Below are 20,483 nucleotides of genomic sequence, written 5' to 3'. Positions count from 1 at the left end.
ACAATCTGAATGTGGAACTGCAAATAAGGAATCAATCTAGAGACGGTTGGATAAAGGAAATAACTTGGATAATAGCAAGGCATGTCATGGAATAATATCAATGAATGGATTGTAAGATTGTTCATGAGAAATATACCACACCCAAACGAGGATCAATACGGCCCCAACTAATGAAAGCAACGTGGCCGCTCATTGACCTAACTCGTAAGCCAACAGGATATTGGTAGTGAGCAAATGTATAAAAGGGATAGCGCGAACGCAGTCCCCACTAGCAGAAAAAGCAACGTGGCCGCTCCTTGACCTAACTCGTAAGCCAACAGGATATTGGTAGTGAGCAAATGTATAAAAGAGATAGCGCGAACGCAGTCCCCACTAGCAGAAATTACGCGACCGAGTTATCCACATTTGGGATAATCGCTAGGGTCAATTTAGTCTGGGTGCAATGACTAAACCTCGCCTAGGCAGAACCACCATCGTGAACGCGGTTGACTGCCTCGTCAGGTAAGTATGATTTGTGACGATTGGTTGCGCATCATGAATGAATGTTCTATGCTAAATGTTGAGAAGAAGTTCTCAACAATAAAAACGATATGTGCAAAAGTTGCAATTTTAACTGATTCGTCTGTCAGTAACATAGAATACGATTCATTGCGTTTAAATCTTTTATGTGATACATCGCGAGTTTTTTGCCATCCGATACAGAATGAAGCTGAACAACTTTACAAGAAATAGCAAGAACCAGGGGTTGAAATATTAAACTATAAACAAAGAGCCGCAGCTCCGATACGTACCTTAAACAGAGAATAATGATATTTCCAAATCTTGGCGCTCATTCTATTGCTCAATCAATGGCAACACAATCTGAATGTGGAACTGCAAATAAGGAATCAATCTAGAGACGGTTGGATAAAGGGATAACTTGGATAATGGTAAGGCATGTCATGGAATAATATAAATAAATGGATTGTAAGATTGGTCATGAAAAATATAACACACCCAAACGAGGATCAATACGGCCACAACTAATGAAAGCAACGCGGCCGCTCATTGACCTAACTCGAAAGTCAACAGGATTATTAGTAGTTAGCAAATATATGAAAAGGGATAGCGCGAACGCAGTCCCCACTAGCAGAAATTACACGACCGAGTTATCCACATTTGGGATAGTCGCTAGTGTCAATTTAGTCTGGGTGCAATGACTAAACCTCGCCTAGGCAGAACCGCCTTCGTGATCGCGGTTGACTGCCTCGTCAGGTAAGTATGATTTGTGACGATTGGTTGCGCATCATGAATGAATGTTCTATGCTAAATGTTGAGAAGAAGTTCTCAACAATAAAAACGATATGCGCAAAAGTTGCAATTTTAATTAATTCGTCTGTCAGTAACGTAGAATACGATTCATTGCGTTCAAATCTTTTATGTGATACATCGCGAGTTCTTTGCCATCCGATGCAGAATGAAGCTGAACAACTTTACAAGAAATAGCAAAGAGCCAGGGTTTGAAATATTAAACTATAAACAAAGAGCCACAGCCCCAATACGTACCTTGGACAGCAAACAATGATACTTCCAAATCTTGGCGCTCATTCTATTGCTCAATCAATGGCAACACAATCTGAATGTGGAACTGCAAATAAGGAATCAATCTAGAGACGGTTGGATAAAGGAAAAAACTTGGATAATAGCAAGGCATGTCATGGAATAATATCAATGAATGGATTGTAAGATTGTTCATGAGAAATATACCACACCCAAACGAGGATCAATACGGCCCCAACTAATGAAAGCAACGTGGCCGCTCATTGACCTAACTCGTAAGCCAACAGGATATTGGTAGTGAGCAAATGTATAAAAGGGATAGCGCGAACGCAGTCCCCACTAGCAGAAAAAGCAACGTGGCCGCTCCTTGACCTAACTCGTAAGCCAACAGGATATTGGTAGTGAGCAAATGTATAAAAGAGATAGCGCGAACGCAGTCCCCACTAGCAGAAATTACGCGACCGAGTTATCCACATTTGGGATAATCGCTAGGGTCAATTTAGTCTGGGTGCAATGACTAAACCTCGCCTAGGCAGAACCACCATCGTGAACGCGGTTGACTGCCTCGTCAGGTAAGTATGATTTGTGACGATTGGTTGCGCATCATGAATGAATGTTCTATGCTAAATGTTGAGAAGAAGTTCTCAACAATAAAAACGATATGTGCAAAAGTTGCAATTTTAACTGATTCGTCTGTCAGTAACATAGAATACGATTCATTGCGTTTAAATCTTTTATGTGATACATCGCGAGTTTTTTGCCATCCGATACAGAATGAAGCTGAACAACTTTACAAGAAATAGCAAGAACCAGGGGTTGAAATATTAAACTATAAACAAAGAGCCGCAGCTCCGATACGTACCTTAAACAGAGAATAATGATATTTCCAAATCTTGGCGCTCATTCTATTGCTCAATCAATGGCAACACAATCTGAATGTGGAACTGCAAATAAGGAATCAATCTAGAGACGGTTGGATAAAGGAAATAACTTGGATAATGGCAAGGCATGTCATGGAATAATATCAATGAATGGATTGTAAGATTGTTCATGAGAAATATACCACACCCAAACGAGGATCAATACGGCCACAACTAATGAAAGCAACGTGGCCGCTCATTGACCTAACTCGTAAGCCAACAGGATATTGGTCGAGAGCAAATATATAAAAGGGATAGCGCGAACGCAGCCCCCACTAGCAGAAATTACACGACCGAGTTATCCACATTTGGGATAATCGCTAGGGTCAATTTAGTCTGGGTGCAATGACTAAACCTCGCCTAGGCAGAACCATCTTCGTGATCGCGGTTGACTGCCTCGTCAGGTAAGTATGATTTGTGACGATTGGTTGCGCATCATGAATGAATGTCCTATGCTAAATGTTGAGAAGAAGTTCTCAACAATAAAAACGATATACGCAAAAGTTGCAATTTTAATTGATTCGTCTGTCAGTAACGTAGAATACGATTCATTGCGTTCAAATCTTTTATGTGATACATCGCGAGTTCTTTGCCATCCGATGCAGAATGAAGCTGAACAACTTTACAAGAAATAGCAAAGAGCCAGGGTTTGAAATATTAAACTATAAACAAAGAGCCACGGCCCCAATACGTACCTTGGACAGCAAACAATGATACTTCCAAATCTTGGCGCTCATTCTATTGCTCAATCAATGGCAACACAATCTGAATGTGGAACTGCAAATAAGGAATCAATCTAGAGACGGTTGGATAAAGGAAATAACTTGGATAATGGCAAGGCATGTCATGGAATAATATCAATGAATGGATTGTAAGATTGTTCATGAGAAATATACCACACCCAAACGAGGATCAATACGGCCACAACTAATGAAAGCAACGTGGCCGCTCATTGACCTAACTCGTAAGCCAACAGGGTATTTATTAACAGGGTTATTGGTCGTGAGCAAATATATAAAAGGGATAGCGCGAACGCAGTCCCCACTAGCAGAAATTACACGACCGAGTTATCCACATTTGAGATAATCGCTAGGGTCAATTTAGTCTAGGTGCAATGACTAAACCTCGCCTAGGCAGAACCATCTTCGTGATCGCGGTTGACTGCCTCGTCAGGTAAGTATGATTTGTGACGATTGGTTGCGCATCATGAATGAATGTTCTATGCTAAATGTTGAGAAGAAGTTCTCAACAATCTCAACATTAAAAACGATATGTGCAAAAGTTGCAATTTTAATTGATTCGTCTGTCAGTAACGTAGAATACGATTAATTGCGTTCAAATCTTTTATGTGATACATCGCGAGTTCTTTGCCATCCGATGGCAGAATGAAGCTAAACAACTTTACAAGAAATAGCAAAGAGCCAGGGTTTGAAATATTAAACTATAAACAAAGAGCCACGACCCCAATACGTACCTTGGACAGCAAACAATGATACTTCCAAATCTTGGCGCTTATTCTATTGCCCAATCAATGGCAACACAATCTGAATGTGGAACTGCAAATAAGGAATCAATCTAGAGACGGTTGGATAAAGGTATAAATAACTTGGATAATGGCAAGGCATGTCATGGAATAATATAAATCAATGGATTGTAAGATTGGTCATGAGAAATATAACACACTACTACCACAACTAATGAAAGCAACGTGGCCGCTCATTGACCTAACTCGAAAGACAACAAGATTATTGGTAGTGAGCAAATATATAAAAGGGATAGCGCGAACGCAGTCCCCACTAGCAGAAATTACACGACCGAGTTATCCACATTTGGGATGATCGCTAGGGTCAATTTAGTCTGGGAGCAATGACTAAACCTCGCCTAGGCAGAACCGCCTTCGTGATCGCGGCTGACTGCCTCGTCAGGTAAGTATGGTTTGTAACGATTGGTTGCGCATCATGAATGAATGTTCTATGCTAAACGTTGAGAAGAAGTTCTCAACAATAAAAACGATATGTGCAAAAGTTGCAATTTTAATTGATTCGTATGTCAGTAACGTAGAATACGATTCATTGCGTTCAAATCTTTTATGTGATACATCGTGAGTTTTTTGCCATCCGATGCAGAATGAAGCTGAACAACTTTACAAGAAATAGCAAGGACCAGGGGTTGAAATATTAAACTATAAACAAAGAGCCGCAGCCCCGATACGTACCTTGGACAGCAAACAATGATACTTCCAAATCTTGGCGCTCATTCTATTGCTCAATCAATGACAACACAATCTGAATGTGGAACTGCAAATAAGGAATCAATCTAGAGACGGTTTGATAAAGGAAATAACTTGGATAATGGCAAGGCATGTCATGGAATAATATCAATGAATGGATTGTAAGATTGTTCATGAGAAATATACCACACCCAAACGAGGATCAATACGGCCACAACTAATGAAAGCAACGTGGCCGCTCATTGACCTAACTCGTAAGCCAACAGGATATTGGTCGTGAGCAAATATATAAAAGGGATAGCGCGAACGCAGTCCCCACTAGCAGAAATTACACGACCGAGTTACCCACATTTGGGATAATCGCTAGGGTCAATTTAGTCTGGGTGCAATGACTAAACCTCGCCTAGGCAGAACCGTCTTCGTGATCGCGGTTGACTGCCTCGTCAGGTAAGTATGATTTGTGACGATTGGTTGCGCATCATGAATGAATGTTCTATGCTAAATGTTCAGAAGAAGTTCTCAACAATAAAAACGATATGTGCAAAAGTTGCAATTTTAATTGATTCGTCTGTCAGTAACGTAGAATACGATTCATTGCGCTTAAATCTTTTATGTGATACATCGCGAGTTTTTTGCCATCCGATACAGAATGAAGCTGAACAACTTTACAAGAAATAGCAAGAACCAGGGGTTGAAATATTAAACTATAAACAAAGAGCCGCAGCTCCGATACGTATCTTAAACAGAGAATAATGATATTTCCGAATCTTGGCGCTCATTCTATTGCTCAATCAATGGAAAAACACAATCTGAATGTGGAACTGCAAATAAGGAATCAATCTAGAGACGGTTGGATAAAGGAAATAACTTGGATAATGGCAAGGCATGTCATGGAATAATATCAATGAATGGATTGTAAGATTGTTCATGAGAAATATACCACACCCAAACGAGGATCAATACGGCCACAACTAATGAAAGCAACGTGGCCGCTCATTGACCTAACTTGTAAGCCAACAGGATATTGGTCGAGAGCAAATATATAAAAGGGATAGCGCGAACGCAGCCCCCACTAGCAGAAATTACACGACCGAGTTATCCACATTTGGGATAATCGCTAGGGTCAATTTAGTCTGGGTGCAATGACTAAACCTCGCCTAGGCAGAACCATCTTCGTGATCGCGGTTGACTGCCTCGTCAGGTAAGTATGATTTGTGACGATTGGTTGCGCATCATGAATGAATGTCCTATGCTAAATGTTGAGAAGAAGTTCTCAACAATAAAAACGATATACGCAAAAGTTGCAATTTTAATTGATTCGTCTGTCAGTAACGTAGAATACGATTCATTGCGTTCAAATCTTTTATGTGATACATCGCGAGTTCTTTGCCATCCGATGCAGAATGAAGCTGAACAACTTTACAAGAAATAGCAAAGAGCCAGGGTTTGAAATATTAAACAAAGAGCCACAGCCCCAATACGTACCTTGGACAGCAAAAAATGATACTTCCAAATCTTGGCGCTCATTCTATTGCTCAATCAATGGCAACACAATCTGAATGTGGAACTGCAAATAAGGAATCAATCTAGAGACGGTTGGATAAAGGGATAACTTGGATAATGGTAAGGCATGTCATGGAATAATATAAATAAATGGATTGTAAGATTGGTCATGAAAAATATAACACACCCAAACGAGGATCAATACGGCCACAACTAATGAAAGCAACGCGGCCGCTCATTGACCTAACTCGAAAGTCAACAAGATTATTAGTAGTTAGCAAATATATGAAAAGGGATAGCGCGAACGCAGTCCCCACTAGCAGAAAATACACGACCGAGTTATCCACATTTGGGATAATCGCTAGTGTCAATTTAGTCTGGGTGCAATGACTAAACCTCGCCTAGGCAGAACCGCCTTCGTGATCGCGGTTGACTGCCTCGTCAGGTAAGTATGATTTGTGACGATTGTTTGCGCATCATGAATGAATGTTCTATGCTAAATGTTGAGAAGAAGTTCTCAACAATAAAAACGATATGCGCAAAAGTTGCAATTTTAATTAATTCGTCTGTCAGTAACGTAGAATACAATTCATTACGTTCAAATCTTTTATGTGATACATCGCGAGTTCTTTGCCATCCGATGCAGAATGAAGCTGAACAACTTTACAAGAAATAGCAAAGAGCCAGGGTTTGAAATATTAAACTATAAACAAAGAGCCACAGCCCCAATACGTACCTTGGACAGCAAACAATGATACTTCCAAATCTTGGCGCTCATTCTATTGCTCAATCAATGGCAACACAATCTGAATGTGGAACTGCAAATAAGGAATCAATCTAGAGACGGTTGGATAAAGGAAATAACTTGGATAATGGCAAGGCATGTCATGGAATAATATCAATGAATGGATTGTAAGATTGTTCATGAGAAATATACCACACCCAAACGAGGATCAATACGGCCACAACTAATGAAAGCAACGTGGCCGCTCATTGACCTAACTCGTAAGCCAACAGGGTATTAACAGGGTATTGGTCGTGAGCAAATATATAAAAGGGATAGCGCGAACGCAGTCCCCACTAGCAGAAATTACACGACCGAGTTATCCACATTTGGGATAATCGCTAGGGTCAATTTAGTCTAGGTGCAATGACTAAACCTCGCCTAGGCAGAACCATCTTCGTGATCGCGGTTGACTGCCTCGTCAGGTAAGTATGATTTGTGACGATTGGTTGCGCATCATGAATGAATGTTCTATGCTAAATGTTGAGAAGAAGTTCTCAACAATAAAAACGATATGTGCAAAAGTTGCAATTTTAATTGATTCGTCTGTCAGTAACGTAGAATACGATTAATTGCGTTCAAATCTTTTATGTGATACATCGCGAGTTCTTTGCCATCCGATGGCAGAATGAAGCTGAACAACTTTACAAGAAATAGCAAAGAGCCAGGGTTTGAAATATTAAACTATAAACAAAGAGCCACGACCCCAATACGTACCTTGGACAGCAAACAATGATACTTCCAAATCTTGGCGCTCATTCTATTGCTCAATCAATGGCAACACAATCTGAATGAGGAACTGCAAATAAGGAATCAATCTAGAGACGGTTGGATAAAGGGATAACTTGGATAATGGCATGTCATGGAATAATATAAATAAATGGATTGTAAGATTGGTCATGAAAAATATAACACACCCAAACGAGGATCAATACGGCCACAACTAATGAAAGCAACGCGGCCGCTCATTGACCTAACTCGAAAGTCAACAGGATTATTAGTAGTTAGCAAATATATGAAAAGGGATAGCGCGAACGCAGTCCCCACTAGCAGAAATTACACGACCGAGTTATCCACATTTGGGATAGTCGCTAGTGTCAATTTAGTCTGGGTGCAATGACTAAACCTCGCCTAGGCAGAACCGCCTTCGTGATCGCGGTTGACTGCCTCGTCAGGTAAGTATGATTTGTGACGATTGGTTTCGCATCATGAATGAATGTTCTATGCTAAATGTTGAGAAGAAGTTCTCAACAATAAAAACGATATGTGCAAAAGTTGCAATTTTAATCGATTCGTCTGTCAGTAACGTAGAAGACGATTCATTGCGTTCAAATCTTTTATGCGATACATCGCGAGTTCTTTGCCATCCGATTGCCGAATGAAACTGAACAACTTTACAAGAAATAGCAAGGACCAGTGGTTGAAATATTAAACTATAAACAAAGAGCCGCAGCTCCGATACGTACCTTAAACAGAGAATAATGATATTTCCGAATCTTGGCGCTCATTCTATTGCTCAATCAATAGCCACACAATCTGAATGTGGAACTGCAAATAAGGAATCAACCTAGAGACGGTTGGATAAAGGTATAAATAACTTGGATAATGGCAAGGCATGTCATGGAATAATATAAATAAATGGATTGTAAGATTGGTCATGAGAAATATAACACACTACTACCACAACTAATGAAAGCAACGTGGCCGCTCATTGACCTAACTCGTAAGCCAACAGGATATTGGTAGTGAGCAAATGTATAAAAGGGATAGCGCGAACGCAGTCCCCACTAGCAGAAAAAGCAACGTGGCCGCTCATTGACCTAACTCGTAAGCCAACAGGATATTGGTAGTGAGCAAATGTATAAAAGAGATAGCGCGAACGCAGTCCCCACTAGCAGAAATTACGCGACCGAGTTATCCACATTTGGGATAATCGCTAGGGTCAATTTAGTCTGGGTGCAATGACTAAACCTCGCCTAGGCAGAACCACCATCGTGAACGCGGTTGACTGCCTCGTCAGGTAAGTATGATTTGTGACGATTGGTTGCGCATCATGAATGAATGTTCTATGCTAAATGTTGAGAAGAAGTTCTCAACAATAAAAACGATATGTGCAAAAGTTGCAATTTTAATTGATTCGTCTGTCAGTAACATAGAATACGATTCATTGCGTTTAAATCTTTTATGTGATACATTGCGAGTTTTTTGCCATCCGATACAGAATGAAGCTGAACAACTTTACAAGAAATAGCAAGAACCAGGGGTTGAAATATTAAACTATAAACAAAGAGCCGCAGCTCCGATACGTACCTTAAACAGAGAATAATGATATTTCCGAATCTTGGCGCTCATTCTATTGCTCAATCAATGGCAACACAATCTGAATGTGGAACTGCAAATAAGGAATCAATCTAGAGACGGTTGGATAAAGGAAATAACTTGGATAATGGCAAGGCATGTCATGGAATAATATCAATGAATGGATTGTAAGATTGTTCATGAGAAATATACCACACCCAAACGAGGATCAATACGGCCACAACTAATGAAAGCAACGTGGCCGCTCATTGACCTAACTTGTAAGCCAACAGGATATTGGTCGAGAGCAAATATATAAAAGGAATAGCGCGAACGCAGCCCCCACTAGCAGAAATTACACGACCGAGTTATCCACATTTGGGATAATCGCTAGGGTCAATTTAGTCTGGGTGCAATGACTAAACCTCGTCTAGGCAGAACCATCTTCGTGATCGCGGTTGACTGCCTCGTCAGGTAAGTATGATTTGTGACGATTGGTTGCGCATCATGAATGAATGTCCTATGCTAAATGTTGAGAAGAAGTTCTCAACAATAAAAACGATATACGCAAAAGTTGCAATTTTAATTGATTCGTCTGTCAGTAACGTAGAATACGATTCATTGCGTTCAAATCTTTTATGTGATACATCGCGAGTTCTTTGCCATCCGATGCAGAATGAAGCTGAACAACTTTACAAGAAATAGCAAAGAGCCAGGGTTTGAAATACTAAACTATAAACAAAGAGCCACAGCCCCGATACGTACCTTGGACAGCAAAAAATGATACTTCCAAATCTTGGCGCTCATTCTATCGCTCAATCAATGGCAACACAATCTGAATGTGGAACTGCAAATAAGGAATCAATCTAGAGACGGTTGGATAAAGGGATAACTTGGATAATGGTAAGGCATGTCATGGAATAATATAAATAAATGGATTGTAAGATTGGTCATGAAAAATATAACACACCCAAACGAGGATCAATACGGCCACAACTAATGAAAGCAACGTGGCCGCTCATTGACCTAACACGTAAGCCAACAGGATATTGGTCGTGAGCAAATATATAAAAGTGATAGCGCGAACGCAGTCCCCACTAGCAGAAATTATACGACCGAGTTATCCACATTTCGGATAATCGCTAGGGTCAATTTACTCTAGGTGCAATGACTAAACCTCGCCTAGGCAGAACCATCTTCGTGATCGCGGTTGACTGCCTCGTCAAGTAAGTATGATTTGTGACGATTGGTTGCGCATCATGAATGAATGTTCTATGCTAAATGTTGAGAAGAAGTTCTCAACAATAAAAACGATATGTGCAAAAGTTGCAATTTTAATTGATTCGTCTGTCAGTAATGTAGAATACGATTAATTGCGTTCAAATCTTTTATGTGATACATCGCGAGTTCTTTGCCATCCGATGGCAGAATGAAGCTGAACAACTTTACAAGAAATAGCAAAGAGCTAGGATTTGAAATATTAAACTATAAACAAAGAGTCACGACCCCAATACGTACCTTGGACAGCAAACAATGATACTTCCAAATCTTGGCGCTCATTCTATTGCTCAATCAATGGCAACACAATCTGAATGTGGAACTGCAAATAAGGAATCAATCTAGAGACGGTTGGATAAAGGGATAACTTGGATAATGGCAAGGCATGTCATGGAATAATATAAATAAATGGATTGTAAGATTGGTCATGAGAAATATAACACACCCAAACGAGGATCAATACCGCCACAACTAATGAAAGCAACGTGGCCTCTCATTGACCTAACTCGAAAGTCAACAGGATTATTGGTAGTGAGCAAATATATGAAAGGGATAGCGCGAACGCAGTCCCCACTAGCAGAAATTACACGACCGAGTTATCCACATTTGGGATAATCGCTAGGGTCAATTTAGTCTGGGTGCAATGACTAAACCTCGCCTAGGCAGAACCGCCTTCGTGATCGCGGTTGACTGCCTCGTCAGGAAAGTATGATTTGTGACGATTGGTTGCGCATCATGAATGAATGTTCTATGCTAAATGTTGAGAAGAAGTTCTCATCAATAAAAACGATATGTGCAAAAGTTGCAATTTTAATTGATTCGTCTGTCAGTAACGTAGAATACGATTCATTGCGTTCAAATCTTTTATGTGATACATCGCGAGTTCTTTGCCATCCGATGCAGAATGAAGCTGAACAACTTTACAAGAAATAGCAAAGAGCCAGGGTTTGAAATAATAAACTATAAACAAAGAGCCACGACCCCAATACGTACCTTGGACAGCAAACAATGATAGTTCCAAATCTTGGCGCTCATTCTATTGCTCAATCAATGGCAACACAATCTGAATGTGGAACTGCAAATAAGGAATCAATCTAGAGACGGTTGGATAAAGGAAATAACTTGGATAATGGCAAGGTATGTCATGGAATAATATCAATGAATGGATTGTAAGATTGTTCATGAGAAATATACCACACCCAAACGAGGATCAATACGGCCACAACTAATGAAAGCAACGTGGCCGCTCATTGACCTAACTCGTAAGCCAACAGGATATTGGTCGAGAGCAAATATATAAAAGGGATAGCGCGAACGCAGCCCCCACTAGCAGAAATTACACGACCGAGTTATCCACATTTGGGATAATCGCTAGGGTCAATTTAGTCTGGGTGCAATGACTAAACCTCGCCTAGGCAGAACCGCCATCGTGAACGCGGTTGACTGCCTCGTCAGGTAAGTATGATTTGTGACGATTGGATGCGCATCATGAATGAATGTTCTATGCTAAATGTTGAGAAGAAGTTCTCAACAATAAAAACGATATGTGCAAAAGTTGCAATTTTAATTGATTCGTCTGTCAGTAACATAGAATACGATTCATTGCGTTTAAATCTTTTATGTGATACATCGCGAGTTTTTTGCCATCCGATACAGAATGAAGCTGAACAACTTTACAAGAAATAGCAAGAACCAGGGGTTGAAATATTAAACTATAAACAAAGAGCCGCAGCTCCGATACGTATCTTAAACAGAGAATAATGATATTTCCGAATCTTGGCGCTCATTCTATTGCTCAATCAATGGAAAAACACAATCTGAATGTGGAACTGCAAATAAGGAATCAATCTAGAGACGGTTGGATAAAGGAAAAAACTTGGATAATGGCAAGGCATGTCATGGAATAATATCAATGAATGGATTGTAAGATTGTTCATGAGAAATATACCACACCCAAACGAGGATCAATACGGCCACAACTAATGAAAGCAACGTGGCCGCTCATTGACCTAACTTGTAAGCCAACAGGATATTGGTCGAGAGCAAATATATAAAAGGGATAGCGCGAACGCAGCCCCCACTAGCAGAAATTACACGACCGAGTTATCCACATTTGGGATAATCGCTAGGGTCAATTTAGTCTGGGTGCAATGACTAAACCTCGCCTAGGCAGAACCATCTTCGTGATCGCGGTTGACTGCCTCGTCAGGTAAGTATGATTTGTGACGATTGGTTGCGCATCATGAATGAATGTCCTATGCTAAATGTTGAGAAGAAGTTCTCAACAATAAAAACGATATACGCAAAAGTTGCAATTTTAATTGATTCGTCTGTCAGTAACGTAGAATACGATTCATTGCGTTCAAATCTTTTATGTGATACATCGCGAGTTCTTTGCCATCCGATGCAGAATGAAGCTGAACAACTTTACAAGAAATAGCAAAGAGCCAGGGTTTGAAATATTAAACTATAAACAAAGAGCCACAGCCCCAATACGTACCTTGGACAGCAAAAAATGATACTTCCAAATCTTGGCGCTCATTCTATTGCTCAATCAATGGCAACACAATCTGAATGTGGAACTGCAAATAAGGAATCAATCTAGAGACGGTTGGATAAAGGGATAACTTGGATAATGGCAAGGCATGTCATGGAATAATATAAATAAATGGATTGTAAGATTGGTCATGAAAAATATAACACACCCAAACGAGGATCAATACGGCCACAACTAATGAAAGCAACGCGGCCGCTCATTGACCTAACTCGAAAGTCAACAGGATTATTAGTAGTTAGCAAATATATGAAAAGGGATAGCGCGAACGCAGTCCCCACTAGCAGAAATTACACGACCGAGTTATCCACATTTGGGATAATCGCTAGTGTCAATTTAGTCTGGGTGCAATGACTAAACCTCGCCTAGGCAGAACCGCCTTCGTGATCGCGGTTGACTGCCTCGTCAGGTAAGTATGATTTGTGACGATTGTTTGCGCATCATGAATGAATGTTCTATGCTAAATGTTGAGAAGAAGTTCTCAACAATAAAAACGATATGCGCAAAAGTTGCAATTTTAATTAATTCGTCTGTCAGTAACGTAGAATACAATTCATTACGTTCAAATCTTTTATGTGATACATTGCGAGTTCTTTGCCATCCGATGCAGAATGAAGCTGAACAACTTTACAAGAAATAGCAAAGAGCCAGGGTTTGAAATATTAAACTATAAACAAAGAGCCACAGCCCCAATACGTACCTTGGACAGCAAACAATGATACTTCCAAATCTTGGCGCTCATTCTATTGCTCAATCAATGGCAACACAATCTGAATGTGGAACTGCAAATAAGGAATCAATCTAGAGACGGTTGGATAAAGGAAATAACTTGGATAATGGCAAGGCATGTCATGGAATAATATCAATGAATGGATTGTAAGATTGTTCATGAGAAATATACCACACCCAAACGAGGATCAATACGGCCACAACTAATGAAAGCAACGTGGCCGCTCATTGACCTAACTCGTAAGCCAACAGGGTATTAACAGGGTATTGGTCGTGAGCAAATATATAAAAGGGATAGCGCGAACGCAGTCCCCACTAGCAGAAATTACACGACCGAGTTATCCACATTTGGGATAATCGCTAGGGTCAATTTAGTCTAGGTGCAATGACTAAACCTCGCCAAGGCAGAACCATCTTCGTGATCGCGGTTGACTGCCTCGTCAGGTAAGTATGATTTGTGACGATTGGTTGCGCATCATGAATGAATGTTCTATGCTAAATGTTGAGAAGAAGTTCTCAACAATAAAAACGATATGTGCAAAAGTTGCAATTTTAATTGATTCGTCTGTCAGTAACGTAGAATACGATTAATTGCGTTCAAATCTTTTATGTGATACATCGCGAGTTCTTTGCCATCCGATGGCAGAATGAAGCTGAACAACTTTACAAGAAATAGCAAAGAGCCAGGGTTTGAAATATTAAACTATAAACAAAGAGCCACAGCCCCAATACGTACCTTGGACAGCAAACAATGATACTTCCAAATCTTGGCGCTCATTCTATTGCTCAATCAATGGCAACACAATCTGAATGTGGAACTGCAAATAAGGAATCAATCTAGAGACGGTTGGATAAAGGGATAACTTGGATAATGGCAAGGCATGTCATGGAATAATATAAATAAATGGATTGTAAGATTGGTCATGAGAAATATAACACACCCAAACGAGGATCAATACGGCCACAACTAATGAAAGCAACGTGGCCGCTCATTGACCTAACTCGTAAGCCAACAGGATATTGGTCGTGAGCAAATATATAAAAGGGATAGCGCGAACGCAGTCCCCACAAGCAGAAATTACACGACCGAGTTATCCACATTTGGGATAATCGCTAGGGTCAATTTAGTCTGGGTGCAATGACTAAACCTCGCCTAGGCAGAACCGTCTTCGTGATCGCGGTTGACTGCCTCGTCAGGTAAGTATGATTTGTGACGATTGGTTGCGCATCATGAATGAATGTTCTATACTAAATGTTGAGAAGAAGTTCTCAATCTTTCAAATCTTTTATGTGAGACATCGCGAGTTCTTTGCCATCCGATGCAGAATGTAGCTGAACAACTTTACAAGAAATAGCAAAGAGCCAGGGTTTAAAATAATAAACTATAAACAAAGAGCCACAGCCCCAATACGTACCCTTGGACAGCAAACAATTATACTTCCAAATCTTGGCGCTCATTCTATTGCTCAATCAATGGCAACACAATCTGAATGTGGAACTGCAAATAAGGAATCAATCTAGAGACGGTTGGATAAAGGAAATAACTTGGATAATGGCAAGGCATGTCATGGAATAATATCAATGAATGGATTGTAAGATTGTTCATGAGAAATATACCACACCCAAACGAGGATCAATACGGCCACAACTAATGAAAGCAACGTGGCCGCTCATTGACCTAAGCAAATATATAAAAGGGACAGCGCGAACGCAGTCCCACTAGCAGAAATTACGCGACCGAGTTATCCACATTTGGGATAATCGCTAGGGTCAATTTAGCCTGGGTGCAATGACTAAACCTCGCCTAGGCAGAACCGCCTTCGTGATCGCGGTTGACTGCCTCGTCAGGTAAGTATGATTTGTGGCGATTGGTTGCGCATCATGAATGAATGTTCTATGCTAAACGTTGAAAAGAAGTTCTCAACAATAAAAACGATATGTGCAAAAGTTGCAATTTTATTTGATTCGTCTGTCAGTAACATAGAATACGATTCATTGCGTTCAAATCTTTTATGTGATACATCGTGAGTTTTTTGCCATCCGATGCAGAATGAAGCTGAACAACTTTACAAGAAATAGCAAGGACCAGGGGTTGAAACATTAAACTATAAACAAAGAGCCGCAGCTCCGATACGTACCCTAAACAGAGAATAACGATATTTCCGAAACTAGGCGCTCATTCTATTGCTCAATCAATGGCAACACAATCTGAATGTGGAACTGCAAGCAAGGACGGTCGGATAAAGGGATAACTTGGATAATGGCAAAGCATGTCATGGAATAATATCAATAAATGGATTGTAAGATTGGTCATGAGAAATATAACACACCCAAACGAGGATCAATACGGCCACAACTAATGAAAGCAGCGTGGCCGCTCTTTGACCTAACTCGAAAGACAACAAGATTATTGGTAGTGAGCAAGTATATAAAAGGGATAGCGCGAACGCAGTCCCCACTAGCAGAAATTACACGACCGAGTTATCCACATTTGGGATAATCGCTAGGGTCAATTTAGTCTGGGTGCAATGACTAAACCTCGCCTAGGCAGAACCGTCTTCGTGATCGCGGTTGACTGCCTCGTCAGGTAAGTATGATTTGTGACGATTGGTTGCGCATCATGAATGAATGTTCTATACTAAATGTTGAGAAGAAGTTCTCAATCTTTCAAATCTTTTATGTGAGACATCGCGAGTTCTTTGCCATCCGATGCAGAATGAAGCTGAACAACTTTACAAGAAATAGCAAAGAGCCAGGGTTTGAAATATTAAACTATAAACAAAGAGCCACAGCCCCAATACGTACCTTGGACAGCAAACAATGATACTTCCAAATCTTGGCGCTCATTCTATTGCTCAATCAATGGCAACACAATCTGAATGTGGAACTGCAAATAAGGAATCAATCTAGAGACGGTTGGATAAAGGAAATAACTTGGATAATGGCAAGGCATGTCATGGAATAATATCAATGAATGGATTGTAAGATTGTTCATGAGAAATATACCACACCCAAACGAGGATCAATACGGCCACAACTAATGAAAGCAACGTGGCCGCTCATTGACCTAACTCGTAAGCCAACAGGGTATTAACAGGGTATTGGTCGTGAGCAAATATATAAAAGGGATAGCGCGAACGCAGTCCCCACTAGCAGAAATTACACGACCGAGTTATCCACATTTGGGATAATCGCTAGGGTCAATTTAGTCTAGGTGCAATGACTAAACCTCGCCTAGGCAGAACCATCTTCGTGATCGCGGTTGACTGCCTCGTCAGGTAAGTATGATTTGTGACGATTGGTTGCGCATCATGAATGAATGTTCTATGCTAAATGTTGAGAAGAAGTTCTCAACAATAAAAACGATATGTGCAAAAGTTGCAATTTTAATTGATTCGTCTGTCAGTAACGTAGAATACGATTAATTGCGTTCAAATCTTTTATGTGATACATCGCGAGTTCTTTGCCATCCGATGGCAGAATGAAGCTGAACAACTTTACAAGAAATAGCAAAGAGCCAGGGTTTGAAATATTAAACTATAAACAAAGAGCCACGACCCCAATACGTACCTTGGACAGCAAACAATGATACTTCCAAATCTTGGCGCTCATTCTATTGCTCAATCAATGGCAACACAATCTGAATGAGGAACTGCAAATAAGGAATCAATCTAGAGACGGTTGGATAAAGGGATAACTTGGATAATGGCATGTCATGGAATAATATAAATAAATGGATTGTAAGATTGGTCATGAAAAATATAACACACCCAAACGAGGATCAATACGGCCACAACTAATGAAAGCAACGCGGCCGCTCATTGACCTAACTCGAAAGTCAACAGGATTATTAGTAGTTAGCAAATATATGAAAAGGGATAGCGCGAACGCAGTCCCCACTAGCAGAAATTACACGACCGAGTTATCCACATTTGGGATAGTCGCTAGTGTCAATTTAGTCTGGGTGCAATGACTAAACCTCGCCTAGGCAGAACCGCCTTCGTGATCGCGGTTGACTGCCTCGTCAGGTAAGTATGATTTGTGACGATTGGTTTCGCATCATGAATGAATGTTCTATGCTAAATGTTGAGAAGAAGTTCTCAACAATAAAAACGATATGTGCAAAAGTTGCAATTTTAATCGATTCGTCTGTCAGTAACGTAGAAGACGATTCATTGCGTTCAAATCTTTTATGCGATACATCGCGAGTTCTTTGCCATCCGATTGCCGAATGAAACTGAACAACTTTACAAGAAATAGCAAGGACCAGTGGTTGAAATATTAAACTATAAACAAAGAGCCGCAGCTCCGATACGTACCTTAAACAGAGAATAATGATATTTCCGAATCTTGGCGCTCATTCTATTGCTCAATCAATAGCCACACAATCTGAATGTGGAACTGCAAATAAGGAATCAACCTAGAGACGGTTGGATAAAGGTATAAATAACTTGGATAATGGCAAGGCATGTCATGGAATAATATAAATAAATGGATTGTAAGATTGGTCATGAGAAATATAACACACTACTACCACAACTAATGAAAGCAACGTGGCCGCTCATTGACCTAACTCGTAAGCCAACAGGATATTGGTAGTGAGCAAATGTATAAAAGGGATAGCGCGAACGCAGTCCCCACTAGCAGAAAAAGCAACGTGGCCGCTCATTGACCTAACTCGTAAGCCAACAGGATATTGGTAGTGAGCAAATGTATAAAAGAGATAGCGCGAACGCAGTCCCCACTAGCAGAAATTACGCGACCGAGTTATCCACATTTGGGATAATCGCTAGGGTCAATTTAGTCTGGGTGCAATGACTAAACCTCGCCTAGGCAGAACCACCATCGTGAACGCGGTTGACTGCCTCGTCAGGTAAGTATGATTTGTGACGATTGGTTGCGCATCATGAATGAATGTTCTATGCTAAATGTTGAGAAGAAGTTCTCAACAATAAAAACGATATGTGCAAAAGTTGCAATTTTAATTGATTCGTCTGTCAGTAACATAGAATACGATTCATTGCGTTTAAATCTTTTATGTGATACATTGCGAGTTTTTTGCCATCCGATACAGAATGAAGCTGAACAACTTTACAAGAAATAGCAAGAACCAGGGGTTGAAATATTAAACTATAAACAAAGAGCCGCAGCTCCGATACGTACCTTAAACAGAGAATAATGATATTTCCGAATCTTGGCGCTCATTCTATTGCTCAATCAATGGCAACACAATCTGAATGTGGAACTGCAAATAAGGAATCAATCTAGAGACGGTTGGATAAAGGAAATAACTTGGATAATGGCAAGGCATGTCATGGAATAATATCAATGAATGGATTGTAAGATTGTTCATGAGAAATATACCACACCCAAACGAGGATCAATACGGCCACAACTAATGAAAGCAACGTGGCCGCTCATTGACCTAACTTGTAAGCCAACAGGATATTGGTCGAGAGCAAATATATAAAAGGAATAGCGCGAACGCAGCCCCCACTAGCAGAAATTACACGACCGAGTTATCCACATTTGGGATAATCGCTAGGGTCAATTTAGTCTGGGTGCAATGACTAAACCTCGTCTAGGCAGAACCATCTTCGTGATCGCGGTTGACTGCCTCGTCAGGTAAGTATGATTTGTGACGATTGGTTGCGCATCATGAATGAATGTCCTATGCTAAATGTTGAGAAGAAGTTCTCAACAATAAAAACGATATACGCAAAAGTTGCAATTTTAATTGATTCGTCTGTCAGTAACGTAGAATACGATTCATTGCGTTCAAATCTTTTATGTGATACATCGCGAGTTCTTTGCCATCCGATGCAGAATGAAGCTGAACAACTTTACAAGAAATAGCAAAGAGCCAGGGTTTGAAATACTAAACTATAAACAAAGAGCCACAGCCCCGATACGTACCTTGGACAGCAAAAAATGATACTTCCAAATCTTGGCGCTCATTCTATCGCTCAATCAATGGCAACACAATCTGAATGTGGAACTGCAAATAAGGAATCAATCTAGAGACGGTTGGATAAAGGGATAACTTGGATAATGGTAAGGCATGTCATGGAATAATATAAATAAATGGATTGTAAGATTGGTCATGAAAAATATAACACACCCAAACGAGGATCAATACGGCCACAACTAATGAAAGCAACGTGGCCGCTCATTGACCTAACACGTAAGCCAACAGGATATTGGTCGTGAGCAAATATATAAAAGTGATAGCGCGAACGCAGTCCCCACTAGCAGAAATTATACGACCGAGTTATCCACATTTCGGATAATCGCTAGGGTCAATTTACTCTAGGTGCAATGACTAAACCTCGCCTAGGCAGAACCATCTTCGTGATCGCGGTTGACTGCCTCGTCAAGTAAGTATGATTTGTGACGATTGGTTGCGCATCATGAATGAATGTTCTATGCTAAATGTTGAGAAGAAGTTCTCAACAATAAAAACGATATGTGCAAAAGTTGCAATTTTAATTGATTCGTCTGTCAGTAATGTAGAATACGATTAATTGCGTTCAAATCTTTTATGTGATACATCGCGAGTTCTTTGCCATCCGATGGCAGAATGAAGCTGAACAACTTTACAAGAAATAGCAAAGAGCTAGGATTTGAAATATTAAACTATAAACAAAG

At 40.3% G+C, this 20,483-nt stretch overlaps 27 non-coding genes across 27 annotated transcripts; all 27 read right to left on the bottom strand.

The window, feature by feature from the left end:
- Positions 1-346: 346 nt before the first annotated feature.
- LOC144423421 (U1 spliceosomal RNA) lies at positions 347-509 on the bottom strand. The gene has a single exon (XR_013475915.1). It is a non-coding gene; the product is annotated as a U1 spliceosomal RNA (small nuclear RNA).
- Positions 510-1,099: 590 nt separating this feature from the next.
- LOC144423243 (U1 spliceosomal RNA) lies at positions 1,100-1,262 on the bottom strand. Its single transcript, XR_013475737.1, has one exon. It is a non-coding gene; the product is annotated as a U1 spliceosomal RNA (small nuclear RNA).
- A 694-nt stretch (positions 1,263-1,956) lies between these two features.
- On the bottom strand, positions 1,957-2,119 carry LOC144423420 (U1 spliceosomal RNA). Its single transcript, XR_013475914.1, has one exon. It is a non-coding gene; the product is annotated as a U1 spliceosomal RNA (small nuclear RNA).
- A 588-nt stretch (positions 2,120-2,707) lies between these two features.
- Positions 2,708-2,871, bottom strand: LOC144423135 (U1 spliceosomal RNA). Its single transcript, XR_013475629.1, has one exon. It is a non-coding gene; the product is annotated as a U1 spliceosomal RNA (small nuclear RNA).
- Positions 2,872-3,477: 606 nt separating this feature from the next.
- Positions 3,478-3,640, bottom strand: LOC144423182 (U1 spliceosomal RNA). Its single transcript, XR_013475676.1, has one exon. It is a non-coding gene; the product is annotated as a U1 spliceosomal RNA (small nuclear RNA).
- Positions 3,641-4,229: 589 nt separating this feature from the next.
- Positions 4,230-4,392, bottom strand: LOC144423281 (U1 spliceosomal RNA). Its single transcript, XR_013475775.1, has one exon. It is a non-coding gene; the product is annotated as a U1 spliceosomal RNA (small nuclear RNA).
- Positions 4,393-4,981: 589 nt separating this feature from the next.
- Positions 4,982-5,144, bottom strand: LOC144424080 (U1 spliceosomal RNA). The gene has a single exon (XR_013476444.1). It is a non-coding gene; the product is annotated as a U1 spliceosomal RNA (small nuclear RNA).
- Positions 5,145-5,734: 590 nt separating this feature from the next.
- On the bottom strand, positions 5,735-5,898 carry LOC144423134 (U1 spliceosomal RNA). The gene has a single exon (XR_013475628.1). It is a non-coding gene; the product is annotated as a U1 spliceosomal RNA (small nuclear RNA).
- Positions 5,899-6,482: 584 nt separating this feature from the next.
- LOC144423226 (U1 spliceosomal RNA) lies at positions 6,483-6,645 on the bottom strand. The gene has a single exon (XR_013475720.1). It is a non-coding gene; the product is annotated as a U1 spliceosomal RNA (small nuclear RNA).
- Positions 6,646-7,246: 601 nt separating this feature from the next.
- Positions 7,247-7,409, bottom strand: LOC144424202 (U1 spliceosomal RNA). Its single transcript, XR_013476566.1, has one exon. It is a non-coding gene; the product is annotated as a U1 spliceosomal RNA (small nuclear RNA).
- A 587-nt stretch (positions 7,410-7,996) lies between these two features.
- LOC144423242 (U1 spliceosomal RNA) lies at positions 7,997-8,159 on the bottom strand. Its single transcript, XR_013475736.1, has one exon. It is a non-coding gene; the product is annotated as a U1 spliceosomal RNA (small nuclear RNA).
- Positions 8,160-8,841: 682 nt separating this feature from the next.
- On the bottom strand, positions 8,842-9,004 carry LOC144423419 (U1 spliceosomal RNA). Its single transcript, XR_013475913.1, has one exon. It is a non-coding gene; the product is annotated as a U1 spliceosomal RNA (small nuclear RNA).
- A 588-nt stretch (positions 9,005-9,592) lies between these two features.
- LOC144423402 (U1 spliceosomal RNA) lies at positions 9,593-9,756 on the bottom strand. Its single transcript, XR_013475896.1, has one exon. It is a non-coding gene; the product is annotated as a U1 spliceosomal RNA (small nuclear RNA).
- Positions 9,757-10,344: 588 nt separating this feature from the next.
- Positions 10,345-10,508, bottom strand: LOC144423482 (U1 spliceosomal RNA). The gene has a single exon (XR_013475976.1). It is a non-coding gene; the product is annotated as a U1 spliceosomal RNA (small nuclear RNA).
- A 591-nt stretch (positions 10,509-11,099) lies between these two features.
- LOC144424117 (U1 spliceosomal RNA) lies at positions 11,100-11,262 on the bottom strand. Its single transcript, XR_013476481.1, has one exon. It is a non-coding gene; the product is annotated as a U1 spliceosomal RNA (small nuclear RNA).
- A 589-nt stretch (positions 11,263-11,851) lies between these two features.
- On the bottom strand, positions 11,852-12,015 carry LOC144423138 (U1 spliceosomal RNA). The gene has a single exon (XR_013475632.1). It is a non-coding gene; the product is annotated as a U1 spliceosomal RNA (small nuclear RNA).
- A 590-nt stretch (positions 12,016-12,605) lies between these two features.
- LOC144423133 (U1 spliceosomal RNA) lies at positions 12,606-12,769 on the bottom strand. The gene has a single exon (XR_013475627.1). It is a non-coding gene; the product is annotated as a U1 spliceosomal RNA (small nuclear RNA).
- Positions 12,770-13,360: 591 nt separating this feature from the next.
- LOC144423084 (U1 spliceosomal RNA) lies at positions 13,361-13,523 on the bottom strand. The gene has a single exon (XR_013475581.1). It is a non-coding gene; the product is annotated as a U1 spliceosomal RNA (small nuclear RNA).
- A 601-nt stretch (positions 13,524-14,124) lies between these two features.
- On the bottom strand, positions 14,125-14,287 carry LOC144423235 (U1 spliceosomal RNA). Its single transcript, XR_013475729.1, has one exon. It is a non-coding gene; the product is annotated as a U1 spliceosomal RNA (small nuclear RNA).
- A 590-nt stretch (positions 14,288-14,877) lies between these two features.
- Positions 14,878-15,040, bottom strand: LOC144424136 (U1 spliceosomal RNA). Its single transcript, XR_013476500.1, has one exon. It is a non-coding gene; the product is annotated as a U1 spliceosomal RNA (small nuclear RNA).
- A 489-nt stretch (positions 15,041-15,529) lies between these two features.
- LOC144423249 (U1 spliceosomal RNA) lies at positions 15,530-15,691 on the bottom strand. The gene has a single exon (XR_013475743.1). It is a non-coding gene; the product is annotated as a U1 spliceosomal RNA (small nuclear RNA).
- A 576-nt stretch (positions 15,692-16,267) lies between these two features.
- On the bottom strand, positions 16,268-16,430 carry LOC144424081 (U1 spliceosomal RNA). The gene has a single exon (XR_013476445.1). It is a non-coding gene; the product is annotated as a U1 spliceosomal RNA (small nuclear RNA).
- A 528-nt stretch (positions 16,431-16,958) lies between these two features.
- Positions 16,959-17,121, bottom strand: LOC144424201 (U1 spliceosomal RNA). Its single transcript, XR_013476565.1, has one exon. It is a non-coding gene; the product is annotated as a U1 spliceosomal RNA (small nuclear RNA).
- Positions 17,122-17,708: 587 nt separating this feature from the next.
- On the bottom strand, positions 17,709-17,871 carry LOC144423241 (U1 spliceosomal RNA). The gene has a single exon (XR_013475735.1). It is a non-coding gene; the product is annotated as a U1 spliceosomal RNA (small nuclear RNA).
- Positions 17,872-18,553: 682 nt separating this feature from the next.
- Positions 18,554-18,716, bottom strand: LOC144423417 (U1 spliceosomal RNA). The gene has a single exon (XR_013475911.1). It is a non-coding gene; the product is annotated as a U1 spliceosomal RNA (small nuclear RNA).
- Positions 18,717-19,304: 588 nt separating this feature from the next.
- Positions 19,305-19,468, bottom strand: LOC144423401 (U1 spliceosomal RNA). The gene has a single exon (XR_013475895.1). It is a non-coding gene; the product is annotated as a U1 spliceosomal RNA (small nuclear RNA).
- A 588-nt stretch (positions 19,469-20,056) lies between these two features.
- On the bottom strand, positions 20,057-20,220 carry LOC144423481 (U1 spliceosomal RNA). The gene has a single exon (XR_013475975.1). It is a non-coding gene; the product is annotated as a U1 spliceosomal RNA (small nuclear RNA).
- Between the last annotated feature and the right edge of the window lie 263 nt (positions 20,221-20,483).

This window comes from Styela clava, chromosome 5 (assembly GCF_964204865.1).
Source record: "Styela clava chromosome 5, kaStyClav1.hap1.2, whole genome shotgun sequence".
Taxonomy (NCBI): Eukaryota; Metazoa; Chordata; class Ascidiacea; order Stolidobranchia; family Styelidae; genus Styela; species Styela clava.
Note: the sequence above shows the minus strand (reverse complement) of the source record. Positions and strands in the feature narration are given on the sequence as shown.